The sequence below is a fragment of the Triturus cristatus genome, chromosome 4_1 (assembly GCF_964204655.1).
Source record: "Triturus cristatus chromosome 4_1, aTriCri1.1, whole genome shotgun sequence".
NCBI lineage: Eukaryota > Metazoa > Chordata > Amphibia > Caudata > Salamandridae > Triturus > Triturus cristatus.
This window is the reverse complement of record NC_140585.1, coordinates 1044466986-1044480402: the sequence shown is the minus strand read 5'-3', so window position 1 is coordinate 1044480402 and position 13417 is coordinate 1044466986. Positions and strand designations below refer to the sequence as shown.

Below are 13417 nucleotides of genomic sequence, written 5' to 3'. Positions count from 1 at the left end.
CTCTCCGCGTAACAGGGGGAGGAGTGGTGGTAGCACCTAAAGTGAGAATGATTATTTGGCTGGCCGTCTCGGGCAAGTCAAAGCGTCATGCACACTCTGCATGTTCTCCACCCAGGCGCAGCTAAAACAGCGTTGTGATTGGTCAGGGGATTCTGGGAGGCTGTGTACTTCCTGCCTTGATGAGGACAGAGAAAGAAGAGGCGGCGGCCTGTGGTCGTCGGTAAAGAGGTAAGTGAAATTTATGTTTATTATTTCCCGCCTGTCACTCCCCCGCCCTCACACCCCTGGTCGGTAGCAGCCGCTACTGCGTAACAACTTTTAAGATTAGTTTCACACATATTTCAAGGAGTACTGGGAAACAAATAAACTCAGACGTTGAATCAATCTATTCCAAACAGGCAAGCCTTAAACCCCCCCCCCCCCAACCCCCCCCCCTCATGTGCCATTCCATCTCTCTGCTTATGATTGATATACACATAATGTAACATTACCTAAAGACTCAGTCACCTCTCGGATACTCCCAACCAAACACCTGGGTGTCACTCAGCGGTGTTTAGTAGATCGGTCTGCTTAGCCAAATAGTCCTCCCATTATTCTATGAGGTTACACCTCCCATCCCTATCCCTCGTGTTAGCTCTTATCGAGAGTTCTGCGGTGGCCCATCGAACCACATCCGTATGCCATGCTGTAACAGAGGGGGCTGTTCTCGCTTCCAAGACATGGCAATGCAACGTTTCGCTAAGATAGGAGCCAGACCTTGAAAGCACACCAAGTGTTTTGTCTTTTTTGATATCAGCCCTGCATTAAGGATGCAACCAGTTGGATCGCAAGGCAGAACAGAATCTGTGATAGTGGAAATACAAGAGGTCACTGACTGTCAGTAACCCGAGATCAATGGACATGCTCACACCATATGGACGAAGTCCGCTTCAAAATGTTGACATCTAGGACATTGTGTACTCATGCCAAGGAACACCTTGACTATTCTATCTGGAGACAAGTATGTGTAATGCAGAAAATTAAATTGCATGAAGTGGAAACGAGCGTTCCGCAAAATCTATTTGAGGGAACCAAGACAACTCTGCCAGACAGTGTCGGGCAATTCTACAGCCAATTTATCTTCCCACCATTCCTTTAGGTTATATATAACAGATATAGTGTGCCTACTGTTCATAACGGTCAACATCAACCCCAGCGGTCTGGCCACCCTTGACAGATCTCTCTCAAAATTCCACATTCTACCAGTCACCTCTTGGAAGGCTGAATATAACAGAAACTGTCCCGGGCCTAGGTTTCCACCCTCCATCAGATTATCAAATGTACATAATCTGCCCTCCACTACCACGTGCCCCCATGTCATGTATCCCGCAGCCGTCCACTGAATAAATAGCCTGCAGGGCCCTACAAAGTAAGGGTAGGCTCAGTGCAAAGGGCACACCTGTATTGCTGTGATGAATATATTTCCTCCAGCACCATACCGCCAACCTTCACTAAGACATTGGGTACTGTGCGAAAAGAGAGAGATGTCAGAAACCATCCAAGTAATGAGCCTCCCCCGAAATTGAGGCCCAGCATGTCCCATTCACGAAAAGACTCAACATGGAGCCAACGCAGCGGCCACTGAAGTTGAGTGGAAGTGTAATAAGACTCATAGTCAGGTGTACCCAGGCCCCCCATCTCCAATGCCGAAGTCATCGATTTAATCTTTACTCTATGTCTTTAAGGGTCACAAATCAGGGAAGCCAGTAGACATCGCAATTCCTGAAAAACAAGTTTCTTAAGTATCACCGGTAGAGCTGCAAAGAAATAAAGACGACGGGGAGTATTAACATCTTCGCTATGGACACCCTACACATAGACGACAGTGGTAAGTGTGCCCAAAAGGGCAATGAGTGGCGGATAGAAGTGCCTTACCAAGGTTACCGTCTATCAGATCTTGTTGATGGTTACAGGGATACCCACGTTTTTAAAGGTATTATGAGCCCATGGGAGGGGTGAACCTACATCCGTGTCCTGCAATGGTTCAGGAGTCTGCAGCAATGGAAAAAAGGCACAACTTCCCCAGTTGATTTGGAATACGGATATTTTGCCAAAGTCATCCAGAGCCGACATGACTTTCGGTAAGAGTGATGGGTACCCCGTCAGATAAATCAGAGTATCATCGGCATACATAGAAACTATCTGGGAGCGGTCTGCAGCCCTATATCCCCATGAAATCGCCTTTCCCGCAACAGACAGGCCAGAGGTTCCATGGCCAGGGCGAACAACAAAGGTGACGGGGGGCAGCCATGTGGAGTGCCTCGTTCAGTGGGGAAGCTGTCCGAGATAACATCGCCAGTGCGTACCCTGGCCATGGGATCAGATTAAAGGACTCCAATCCATGTGCAGAATCTCAGGCTGAACCCTAGTTTCAGCAGAAGCCCTTGTAGATAGGTCCATCCAAGGGTGTTGAAGGCCTTCTCTATATCCAAGGAGGCCACCCAGCCCTGAGTGTCTGTCCTATGTGCCCAATCCATGACATTAAACAACCGACTGATATTGAGGAAAGTATTCCTACCTGGTATAAAACCATTCTGATCTGGATGGATCACTGTGTGCAGCATCGAGGTCAGCTTGTTTGCCAGCACTTTCCTCAACACTTTATAATCAAGATTTAGAAGTGATAATTGGCGGTAGGGTGCCACATCTAGTGGGTGCCTTCCAGGTTTCGGAAGCACTGTGATCAGAGCTAGTCACATCCCTTCCGGCAGGTTACCACACTCCGGGGCTTGTTCAACTAGAGCCAAGAACTGTGGTGCCAATAGGGCACGTTATGAAGCATAAAATTCCATCTGTAGCCCATCAGTACTAGGCGCTTTGCCCCTGGGTATGTGTTTAATGGCTGAGACCTCTTCAAGAGTCAGCGGTTCATCTAACTCTTGCTTCAGTAGTGGATTGAGAAAGGGAGTCCCCAGGGGTTGTAGATAAGTGAGGATCGCCTCGGGTGTCACACCCAGTGGAGTCTGATACAATTCCCTGTAATACATTGCCAATTCTTTATTGATGTCTAATTGAGCATTCACTATGGGTTATGTACAGGATTTAAGAGCTCCTATAGTTGTACATGGACGTTCGGATTATAGCTGCCATGCCATAAACCCACTTGCCTTATCATCTAATTCATGCTGTCGTTTGGTGTATTCTTTGAAGTAAAAAATGGCTAGCTCCTATAATCTGCCCCAATGCCTACCAGTACTGGGAATGTGGTTGGATCGGACACCCAGTCCTTCTCCGCCTATCTCAGTCTACCCTCAAGGTCTAGTATTTCCCTCTGTATAGTGCGTTGCATACCATATTGTGTGGCCAGGCACAAACCTCTCATTAACATTTTGAACACATCCCATTCAACCTCCGCAGTGGAAGCAGACCCCTCATTCTCTGAAAAATATCTATCAATGTATTCCCCTATGTTCGTCTGGAACGCTATATCCTTCAGTGCCCGGGGCTGCAGGTGCCAGGTAGGTATGGAGCCGCGATGTCTCCCCCAATGAAAAGACACCAACAGGGGACAGTGATCAGACAATTTCCGTTCTAGATATTCTGCCCGCCCAAATTTATTCACTAGCGGCCCGGTGCCAAAGACCAGATCTATTCCCGTATGAAGGGCATGTAATGCAGAGTAATGGGAGTATTCACGCTTATGTAGGTATAACGTGCGTCAAACATCCAGCACCTGGAAATTCTCAGTCCACTATTGCAAAGTTTCGTAATGTGGTGGGACTGTGCTCCCGGAACAGGAGGGGTGGATCTGTCTAGGTACAGGTCTGAGACACAATTAAAGTCTCCACACCAGAACATAGGCGAGTGCGCTGAATGAAGAAGGGCTGGTGTTAGCGTGGTAAAAAAAAAGGGGCTGGCCCACATTAGGAGCATAGAGTACTACTAGGGTGAGGGGCTCCCCATCTAGTTGCCCTCCGCGATAACATACCGGCCCTCGGGGTTGATCAAGGTGTGTTCCGCAACAAATGGAACTCCAGGTGCAACCCATAAGAGAACCCCCTTAGCATAGGCAGAGTAAGTGGTGCCCAGTACAAGGCCTCGCCAGCGTTTGTGCAATTTTAGAAGCTCCCCAGCAGTTAAATGTGTTTCCTGTATACAGGCGAATTGGATGTGATGTTATTTTAAATAAGAGTAGAGCTTGTGTCTCTTGGTATATGTTCCCATACCCCTCACATTCCAGGTGAGTATATTATAGTCATGTGTGGCCATGTAGTGTGTGTGTGTGTGTGTGTGTGTGTGTGTTAGTGGATGGCATCCATGAACTGAAGGGCAAGGAAGATATAGGACTACAGGTAGGGTGGGCAGGGTGAGAAAAATACCAATCAAGAAAAAAAGAGATACATACATCAAAAACAATCCCCAATCAACCCCAATTCTCAGGCCACACCTTCGATCGGTTACAACCAGACATCGCCAACAATGATTGGGCAACCAGTACAAAGTCTATTCATTGGTGAGGAGGGGGTCCAAGATTGTCAATCTTAATGAGCAAAGTCCAGCCCTGCCGCCTGTGAATGAACACATAACTCCCCACCCTAGGTGGTTCATGGTCTAAAGAGATCCCCTACCCATTCTAGTCGTAGCTCAGAGACTCCCTCAACAATGATCAGACTCAGCCATTAAAGGATATCACCTCAATCAGGGAGTGCACAGTAACAGCAAAACACACAAGATGATGGACGGAATGTTGCACATTGGCAAAACATTCACCCCCAGTGACAGATCTGGGTTTAATCCATCGTTATTTTGCTCACCACGCCACCCCAGTTCAGACATGGCCATATGCAAATCAGTCTTGACCCTGTGCCTCATGGGAACAGTCCAGCCCGAACTGCCAAGCCACGTCTTCCCTGGACCGGAATCAATTAACAGAGGTACAGTCCATCTTCGTCATTCATTTACATAGAATTTACAGAATAAAATTGCATGGATGGTTGATTGTAAAGAGATGTTGTCGCAAGGACATGGACATAATTCCCTTGACCAATTATTCGTTACCGGATGACTAATCAGACGGTGGAAGGTCCCATCAGACGGTGGAAGGTCCCAGGCAACAAAGGACAGATGTCTGCCAGGTCGCATTCAGAATCCTTCACTCTAAGTTTATGATCATTCCTTAAAAACCCTACTTCCTGCACCCAGGTGTCTAGTTTGGGTTCCATGGAGGCTTTGAGGCTGCCTACAGCTGCCAAGAGTTCAGAAAATTTCTCAGAATGGTCCTGCTCAGGCGTTCCACAGCCACTTCCTTAGTTGGACAGTCAGGATCAGCTGTGGTCCCTTCCCCAGCTCTGTCGGCCTTTGCTTTAGCCATTATGATGCCCCTGAGACAGAAGGATTAGGGTCACTGGTGGTCGGTTGTGGTGGGGCTATTAACAAGAGTGCTTACTCCCCCCACTCCTCAAGTGGTGTGTCCGGTAGCCCCAATCAATGTATCAGGAGACTGGATCCCCAAGGAGGATGGAGGAATGGTAACTTACTGCTTGTAGTGGCTCTCAGTTGGTACTGGGTCATGGGGAGTCACCTCGTCCAGCAACAGGTCTTCAACCAGATCCTACCCCCGACCAGAAGCTAGATTTGATGAATGCTGTCAATTATCCAGTGCAGCCAAGCCTAGGGAAGGCAGACCTGAAATGTATGGGGAGGGTTGGTTCTTTGAGCAGTGATAGTGACCCTGTCCGTGTAAGCAATCCTGAAGTCCTTGTGGGGCCCTTAATATCCAATAAGGTAATCGTAGCAAAAAGGAAAGTCCCTCCTTAGGAGCAACCCTGGGCCCCCGAGCTGTTCTGAGACCACAGTCAACAAGGGTGGGTGATGCGACTGCCTTGCAGTCCAACTATCCTCAGTTGAGTGATCTGCCACAGCATGGAAGAGAAATACAGGCCTGTGCTAAGGTATAGCTTCAGAAAAGCACCAATCAGCAAATTAATGGCGCTCGTGGAGAGTGTGTTTCCCCTCCCCCGTCTCTCACTCTTGCACCCTGGTTCGAAACCCAGGTAGCCCATCGATGCAGATCTGGCTCCGTCAGGGCCCTCGCAGCCCTACCCCAGTCCTGCCTCAGGGCCAAACCCAGCGGTATCTAAATGCAGAGCGTGGTGTCCGTGAAGCGGGTGCCGCGCTAAGCATTCTAGTTATTTAAAAAAAATGAAACTGAGTGCGGTGTCCCTAAAGCGGGCGCCGCGCTCAGCATGCAATTCATCCCAAAAGTAATAAAGTACAAAAACCATGGCCGCCACTGTCCTGTGTGGGCGCACTGCAAATGCGGGAAGCAGCCGCTACTGTCCCCATTAGTTAGTTACAAAACAAAATAGTGCACACGGACTTAAAACGTAGACCGTGTACCAAGCCAAGTAAAAGGTCCAGTCGTCATGGGCGGTAACAAATGGCGACCAGGTGGTAACAAGGAGGGACTAACAAGCCTCATAATGAATCGGAAGCCAGCATTTAGCAAGGACGATGACACCAGCCAATGATAAATATGGGCGGAGAGTGGGCGAGGCTTCCACAGCATACTCTACTACAGCATGGCACGCAGAGGGCTGCCGCTAGGCTCGACCTAATAATGGGGGGCCGTAGCATTTGGGATATCCCCCTCCACCCATTCGCCCCTTCCTTATCTCCTTTATATCACCCTTTCTTTCTCTTTGCTCCTCTCTTTCCATAGTTTTCACTCTAGAAGTATAACCCCCTGCTGACCACCGCGCTTCTGCAGGCAACCACGGAGACTTAAATTTGTCACCCAGCTCCTCTCATCCCGTACTACCCCCTCCAACTAGATTATCACCAAAGCTACATAAGGGACTTTATTAATATTGACATACAGCTGATTCCCGGGTGATAAACGGAATGCAATGTACCATTGTTTACTTCCCGCTGTTTTCTTTTTTTATTTGATTACTGTATGTATGTTTCTTTTTCTCGTACAAATGAAAATGCCGAATAAAATAAAAAATAAAAGGTGTAGGTTTTATTTTGGTTCTTACATTTTTTAAATAACTTCACCTTGATGATTACAAGTCAAATGTTTTTTCCTTCTTACTATATTGCTCTAATCAACCAGTTGAATACTGTTATTGGCTGTTTCTGACAAAATTGAAGGAACAATGGCCTCCGTATAAGGACACATGATAACAGAGAGCAGATATACAACTTGGAAATCAGTTTTAGTCCCTAGAATAAAAACAAGGTTTGTTCAGAAAACATTATTTGGGTAAAAAAGCAACGGACTATGCATAAAATCAGGCCCATAAGGTTTTTCATGACATATTATGGTGAAACATGAAGGGGTTATTATGTTGGTAATTGTTAGTACCTCATTTGAGGTGATGATGTCTGCACGACTGCGGAGACTATAATTATCTTTTCTGCTTGAATCTTTCTTCCTTGAAGCTAAACTGTATGGTAATTTACAGCATGAAACCAGAACTGAGAAACAATTCTTAAGGCGTAATAAAATACCAAATGGGATTTTGTACCTTGAAGGAATAATTAACTAACACTTAAGTATGACATGGGCACGAGTCAGTTTCAGATTTGGCCGATCCCTCGACAAGAGATTTCGTAACTTTGCATTTCAAGCTTCATAATTCATTCCTTTTTACAACGTTCTCAACCCGAATTACTGAACCAAGCCAATGATCTAACAAAGTGGCAAACATAAATGTGAGGCAATAGTTGAAATGTTTACCATTACAGTGGTTTCCAAATTGAGCTCCCGTGTAAATAATTTCTTACCCATCAGAATTCTCAACCACCAAGTGGTGTATTGTATCAACCAGTTATTAGTTTATCCATACAAAAATGTATATATCTTAAAATTGAGTTGAAACTGCAGAAAAGCAGTATTTTTAATGTTGCTAACTTAGTCAAGAGCAAACTAGACTTTGACCCCAAATTTGGACCCACACACCACACATGAAAAAGTGTTCGCAATTGTTTATCACCATTTTTTAATTATTTGTTAGGAAAATTTGGGCAACATTAACTCAGTGTTTATCAGCCACACAAAGTATTTCTTTGTACCTACAAGACCATCTGGTGACACAAGCAAAACCTTCTATGCGCATGCCAGTGCGGGTTCACAGGGAGCAGAAGAGACTGATGAGAACATAGATGCTGATTGGAGATGACATGTTGCTGGAAACTTTTGAAGTGCTATGACCTAAGAGATATAGCCTTGAGTGCTCTTTCTCCAGACACTGCACCCACAGATTTCCATACAGAGGACATTTCTTCCCAATTGACTATCCAAACCTTTACCAGAAGCCCGAAACTAAAGGTGTAATTAATGATACGAAGATCATCAACCTAATCACTAATGCTCCTTCAAATTCTAGCTTCAATGAATAATCGGGCCCGTGCTAGCTCTTACTTACGTCTACTACATGGTCTGGACACTGAAGAATGAAGGGAGGTTACGCCATCCCATCTGGCCTCCTTGTATCATATCTCTCAACAGATGAGCTTGAAATTGCCGCCTATATGATTTCTTACATCCGAACACTGATTACTTCATGCCCAGTCTTTTCGCACTTCACTAGTTACTGGTGTACATAAGGATTGTCTTTAAAAACGTAATGTACAACTTGCAGGGCACTTGTCCGGTTTGAAACCAAACTACCTGTCTCTGAGGAGGGTCCCGAATGATGAGGAGTAGGGCCATAGTGTACCATGCAAAACTGTCTGCAAAGGCCTTTTCTGCTGCTTTTCCTTGTATACTTACTCTGTTCCTCCGAGTGGCGGCTGGTGATCTTTGAACATGGTGAGGTATAATACTGGTCTTAAATTGTGTGTGCGCGCGCAAAGGTAGCAAATTTAACTTCCTCTCTTGAGAAGTCAGGAGAACTTAAACCCACAATAGCATTTTGGAAAAATTGGGTCTAATTGTGTATTTTAAGGCACAATTTGCCTAAAAGATATAGGTTCTGAAAAAGCACTCATCAAATATTCAAGTTTTTTCATGGTAGGCCAAGCCGATGCAATCAAACGCTCGCCAGCAGCTTCTACTCAAAGTCAACGCTTTGTCATGTGTACCCTTCAAATGCCAAGGGTGCCCTTTATGGCAGAAATTATATTACTGTGCCAATGCCAGAATTTTGAGGTTGCTACCATCCATGTGTCATCGGTAAAAGTTTTTCGTTGTGGTATAGATTTTTATTGGCATATATACCAATCTTGAGTACTGAGTTAAACTGTTGTCATATCATGACATAATACAGGTCAAACAACCCCCTCAATGGGTGACAGTTATGTGGAAAAGTATCTCTGATATGTTAGGGCCAGCATTTTATCATGGATACCCCTCTCTCAAAACCTAATGTTGCCCGCCCTTATGTCCAGGACTACCTCCAATGTGGCAGGACCGCAATGTTTCTGCAGATACCCATATTCCAAGAATTTTCCTCCACTATGCCAGCGCAAGAATTTCCGTTCCATGGGTGTCCATATATGGTCAAAATTATTTCCATGACTACAATTCTGTTATGGGCCATGGGTGTTCCCGTATGCAAAACATTACATACAATATGCCAGTGCCAAAATGTTGTTATTGATTCAATCAAATATCTCTAGTTTGTCATGGCTGCCCCCTACCCATTTGCAACGATTGTTTTTCCTTATGCCAACTAATACCTCCAATATGCCAGTATCAGCATGTTGGCATGGGTGCCACATATTCCAAGAACGTCCTCTAGAATACTCTCACTCATTCTCACTGACTTGCACTCTCTATTACTCTCACTCAGACTCACATATTCTCACTCGCTCTCATTGACTCATAATTTCTCATTCACTCTCACTTACAATTATATTCACTCAGTGTCACTCTCAATCATATGCCCTTCACACTTATTCATTCTCAATCTGTCGCTCTTGCAGTTACTGTTACTCATTTCCTGTCACTCACACTTATTTTTGCTCACACATACACAGGCTCCTTCAAAACAAACTCTTCCTCACACGTACACAACACACATTTAAAACGTTTTTTTAATGCATCAGGCGCTTGTGTAGGCCCGTTCTAGCTCCAAGTGCTCCAGTGACCCTTGCAGCAGTCATGCAGCAGAGGCAAGAAGCTGAAACCCCGACGGAAGGTCCTGTGTCATAAAGCACCAGTGCTTTTCTGTGCGATCGCTATACCACTTCCCCAATGGGGCTGAGGCTGACGACTTGATAATACTGCACAATGTTTGGGGATCCCCAGACATCCCTTTTGTGAGTGCCTAGTCGAGTACGCAAGTGACATGCATGACCTTATGCCTGCCCAGATAAAGGTTTCTGCATCTCGCTTTACGTTTGAGGCACATTTGTGGGAGGGTGTGGAGGAAGTACTTGAAGGAGAAATGATGTGAGGGGCTGTTATTGAGAGACGATATTCTTCCCAACCAGGAGACCCCCTTAGGTGCTTAGGAGCGTAGAACCACCTCCGATTTGCCTGAGAAGTTCTTGGTAGTTGATTTTCACAGTTGTCTGTAGGGAGCTAGTCAACGGAATCCCAAAGTATAAAAATCTGTTTAGGGGCCCAGGTAATTGGAAAGCGAGCTCTCAATGTCTCTTGTTGGCAAGCTGGCACCGTGAGGATGAGAATCTGGGACTTTTGTTAGTTTAATTTGAACCCCGAGATCTCACCAAACAACTTCATCTCTTCCACTACTGCTGGCATTGAGGGTAAGGACTGCATTGTCAACGTACAGGCTGATCTTGCGTTCCCTGTGCCCAAACGGGATGCCTTTTATTGTGTCACGTGTCCTAACCCATTGTGCTAGTGGCCTCATGTACAGGTCGAATAAGTGGGGACATAAGGAGCAACTCTGTCGCGCCCCTCTCTGTATAAGGAATGGGGTTGGCAGAACTCCATTGATGCCAATTTCTCCCTCTGGGGAGGAATACCCACACTGTAGCCATTTATAGAATCTATCACCAAGTCCGAATTCCTGAAGAGTGGCATTGAGATGAGGCCAATGGAACCTGTCTAAAACTTACTCTGCATCAAAGGCGAATAGTAAAGCGTCGGTCTTGGATCCGTGGGCCTTGTCTATTAGATTTAAGGTTCTTGGGGTATTGTCTGAACAAGGCCTCTCCAGAATAAAGCCCAACTGATCAGGGTCGAGGAGGCTCTGCATGCAAGGACCGAATGTGGTTGCTAGAACACCAGTACACAATCTGGCACCTACACTGATAAGTGAAATGTCGTGAGAAGAACCGCACATGGAGGTATCTGTACTCTGTTTGAGTATTACAACCTTTGCTGCTGTAAGCATGGATAGGGTCAGAGCCCCTCTATCTGCAAATGAGTTGAAGAGGTTCGAGTGGGAGCTAAGGTGTGGCAAAATGGCTCGTTGAAGTGTGGAGGGCATCCATTTGAACCAAGAGCCTTGTTATATTTTAATCTGGCTATGGCTGATAGAACCTCTTCTTCTGTCTTCTTTCGAAATGGGTACATCCAAGAAATCACCCTGAGAAGCCATTAGTTTTGGAAGGCATGACCACGCATGGTAGGGGTGTATGCATGTGTTAGGCAAATCGTGAGCATAGTAGAGTGTTTAATAGAATTCTCTGGCAATGGCATTGCTAGCCGTGAGGAAGTGACCCTTCGTGATTTTTTTATGGAATACACTTGTTCCTTATTAATCTTTTCCTGTATTTTTGCGGTAAGAGCCTTCCCTCGTTGTTTCCACTCACATAGTATTTATGCTTCAGCCAGTCGTCGCATACTCTTGTCGCCTACGCTGCTCTGCCTTGGTCCAGGAGGCACAGGGGTGTTTAAAGTCAGGACACAAAGTATTCTGTTCTGTATCCACTGGCAATTTTAGCCTGGTAGCATCTAAATAGGGCATGTTTTACTCTGTCGCTGTTTCTAGGGATCAGCTAATATGACCAAAGAATTTCGTGACAATTTCCCATACTTCCTATACTTGTGGACATCCCTGGGTTTGCACTGAATATGGGTAAGGTTTACAGTGATATTTTATCTTTGGTTGCGGTGCCTTGTTTCTTCCTGAACATATAAATAAGGAGAAAATGTGGCATGTGATTAATGGTGGGGAAGGTTTCTCTACTGAGTACTGCACAGTAAACGTAATGTTAAGGTGATTTTAGGTAGGGGCCAGCGGAGCGGATAGATCAAGCCACCCCCGCTCCCTGTCCCATTCCCTGCTTCTGAAAGCAGCCAGATTGGGGAGAGCTTCCCCAGGCCCCGGTGGACCCCCGTCCCCAGCGCCTGGACCCTCTTCTGGCTTGCAGGACGGGGGGCTCCCGCACCCCGGGGCCCGCCGGACAGAGCACGAGCCCCGGGCCCGGTCCCAGCTTCCGAACCCTAGGCAGTCCGGGGACAGTCACCCCGGGCCCCGGTGGACCCCCGTCACCAGCTCCCGGACCCTCTGCTGGCTTGCAGGATGGGGGGCTGCCGCACCCTGGGACGGAGCACGAGCCCCGGGCCCGGTCCCAGTTCCCGAACCCTAGCCAGGCCGGGCCGGGGAGAGCCTCCCTGGGCCCCGGTGGACCCCCATTCCCAGCGCCCAGACCCTCGGCTGGCTTGCAGGACGGGGGGCTCACACACCCCATGGCCTGCTGGACGGACCTCAAGCCCCGGGCCTGGTCCCTGCTACGAACACCCAGCCAGGCCGGGGGGAGCCTCCCCGGGCCCCAGTGGACCCAGGTCCCCAGCACCCGGACCCTCGGCTACTTGCAGGACGGCAGGGGCTCCCGCAACCCATGGCCTGCCGGACGCTCAAGCTCCAGGCCAGGTTCCTGCTTCTGAACCCTAGCCAGGCTGGGGAGAGCCTCCCTTGGCCCCGATGAAGGCCCAGACCATCAGCTGGCTCGCGGGACGGGGGGGCGGGGGGCTCCCGCAACCCGGGGCCCGCCAGATGGAGTTCAAGTCCCGGGCTCGGGCCCAGCTTCCGAACCCTAGCCAGGCCAGGGAGAGCCTCCCCGGGCCCCGGTGAACTCCCTGTTTCCAGCACCCGGATCCTCGGCTGGAACCAAGGAGGGTTAAGCCCAGGCCACGGCCTCTGCCCAACGGCCTGCCCAGGAGGCCCATTTTTCTCGACTATTAAGCCCCCACGTAGTGGGTGCTTACAGAACTCTGGGAAAGGACAAAAGTGGTCACCCGACCCGCAGGGCCCTCTGGTCACCTGGCCCGCCAGACTGAGCTCAAGCCCCAGGCCCGGGCCCAGCTTCCGATTCCTAGCTAGGCCGGGGAGAGCCTCCCCGGGCCCCGGTGGACCCCCTGTTCCCAGCACCCGGATCCTCGGCTGGAACCAAGGAGGGTTAAGCCCAGGCCACGTCCTCTCCCCGATGGCCTTTCCGGGAGGCCCATTTTTCTCGACTATTACAGAACTCTGGGAAAGGACAAAAGTGGGAGTCAGCCTGGCCATCTGGT

General features: G+C 47.9%; 1 protein-coding gene across 1 annotated transcript in view; it reads right to left on the bottom strand.

Annotated features, from left to right (window-relative positions):
- Window positions 1–13417, bottom strand: part of ARMC10 (armadillo repeat containing 10) — a 153521-nt gene that overhangs the window by 28836 nt on the left and 111268 nt on the right. The window lies entirely within an intron of this gene.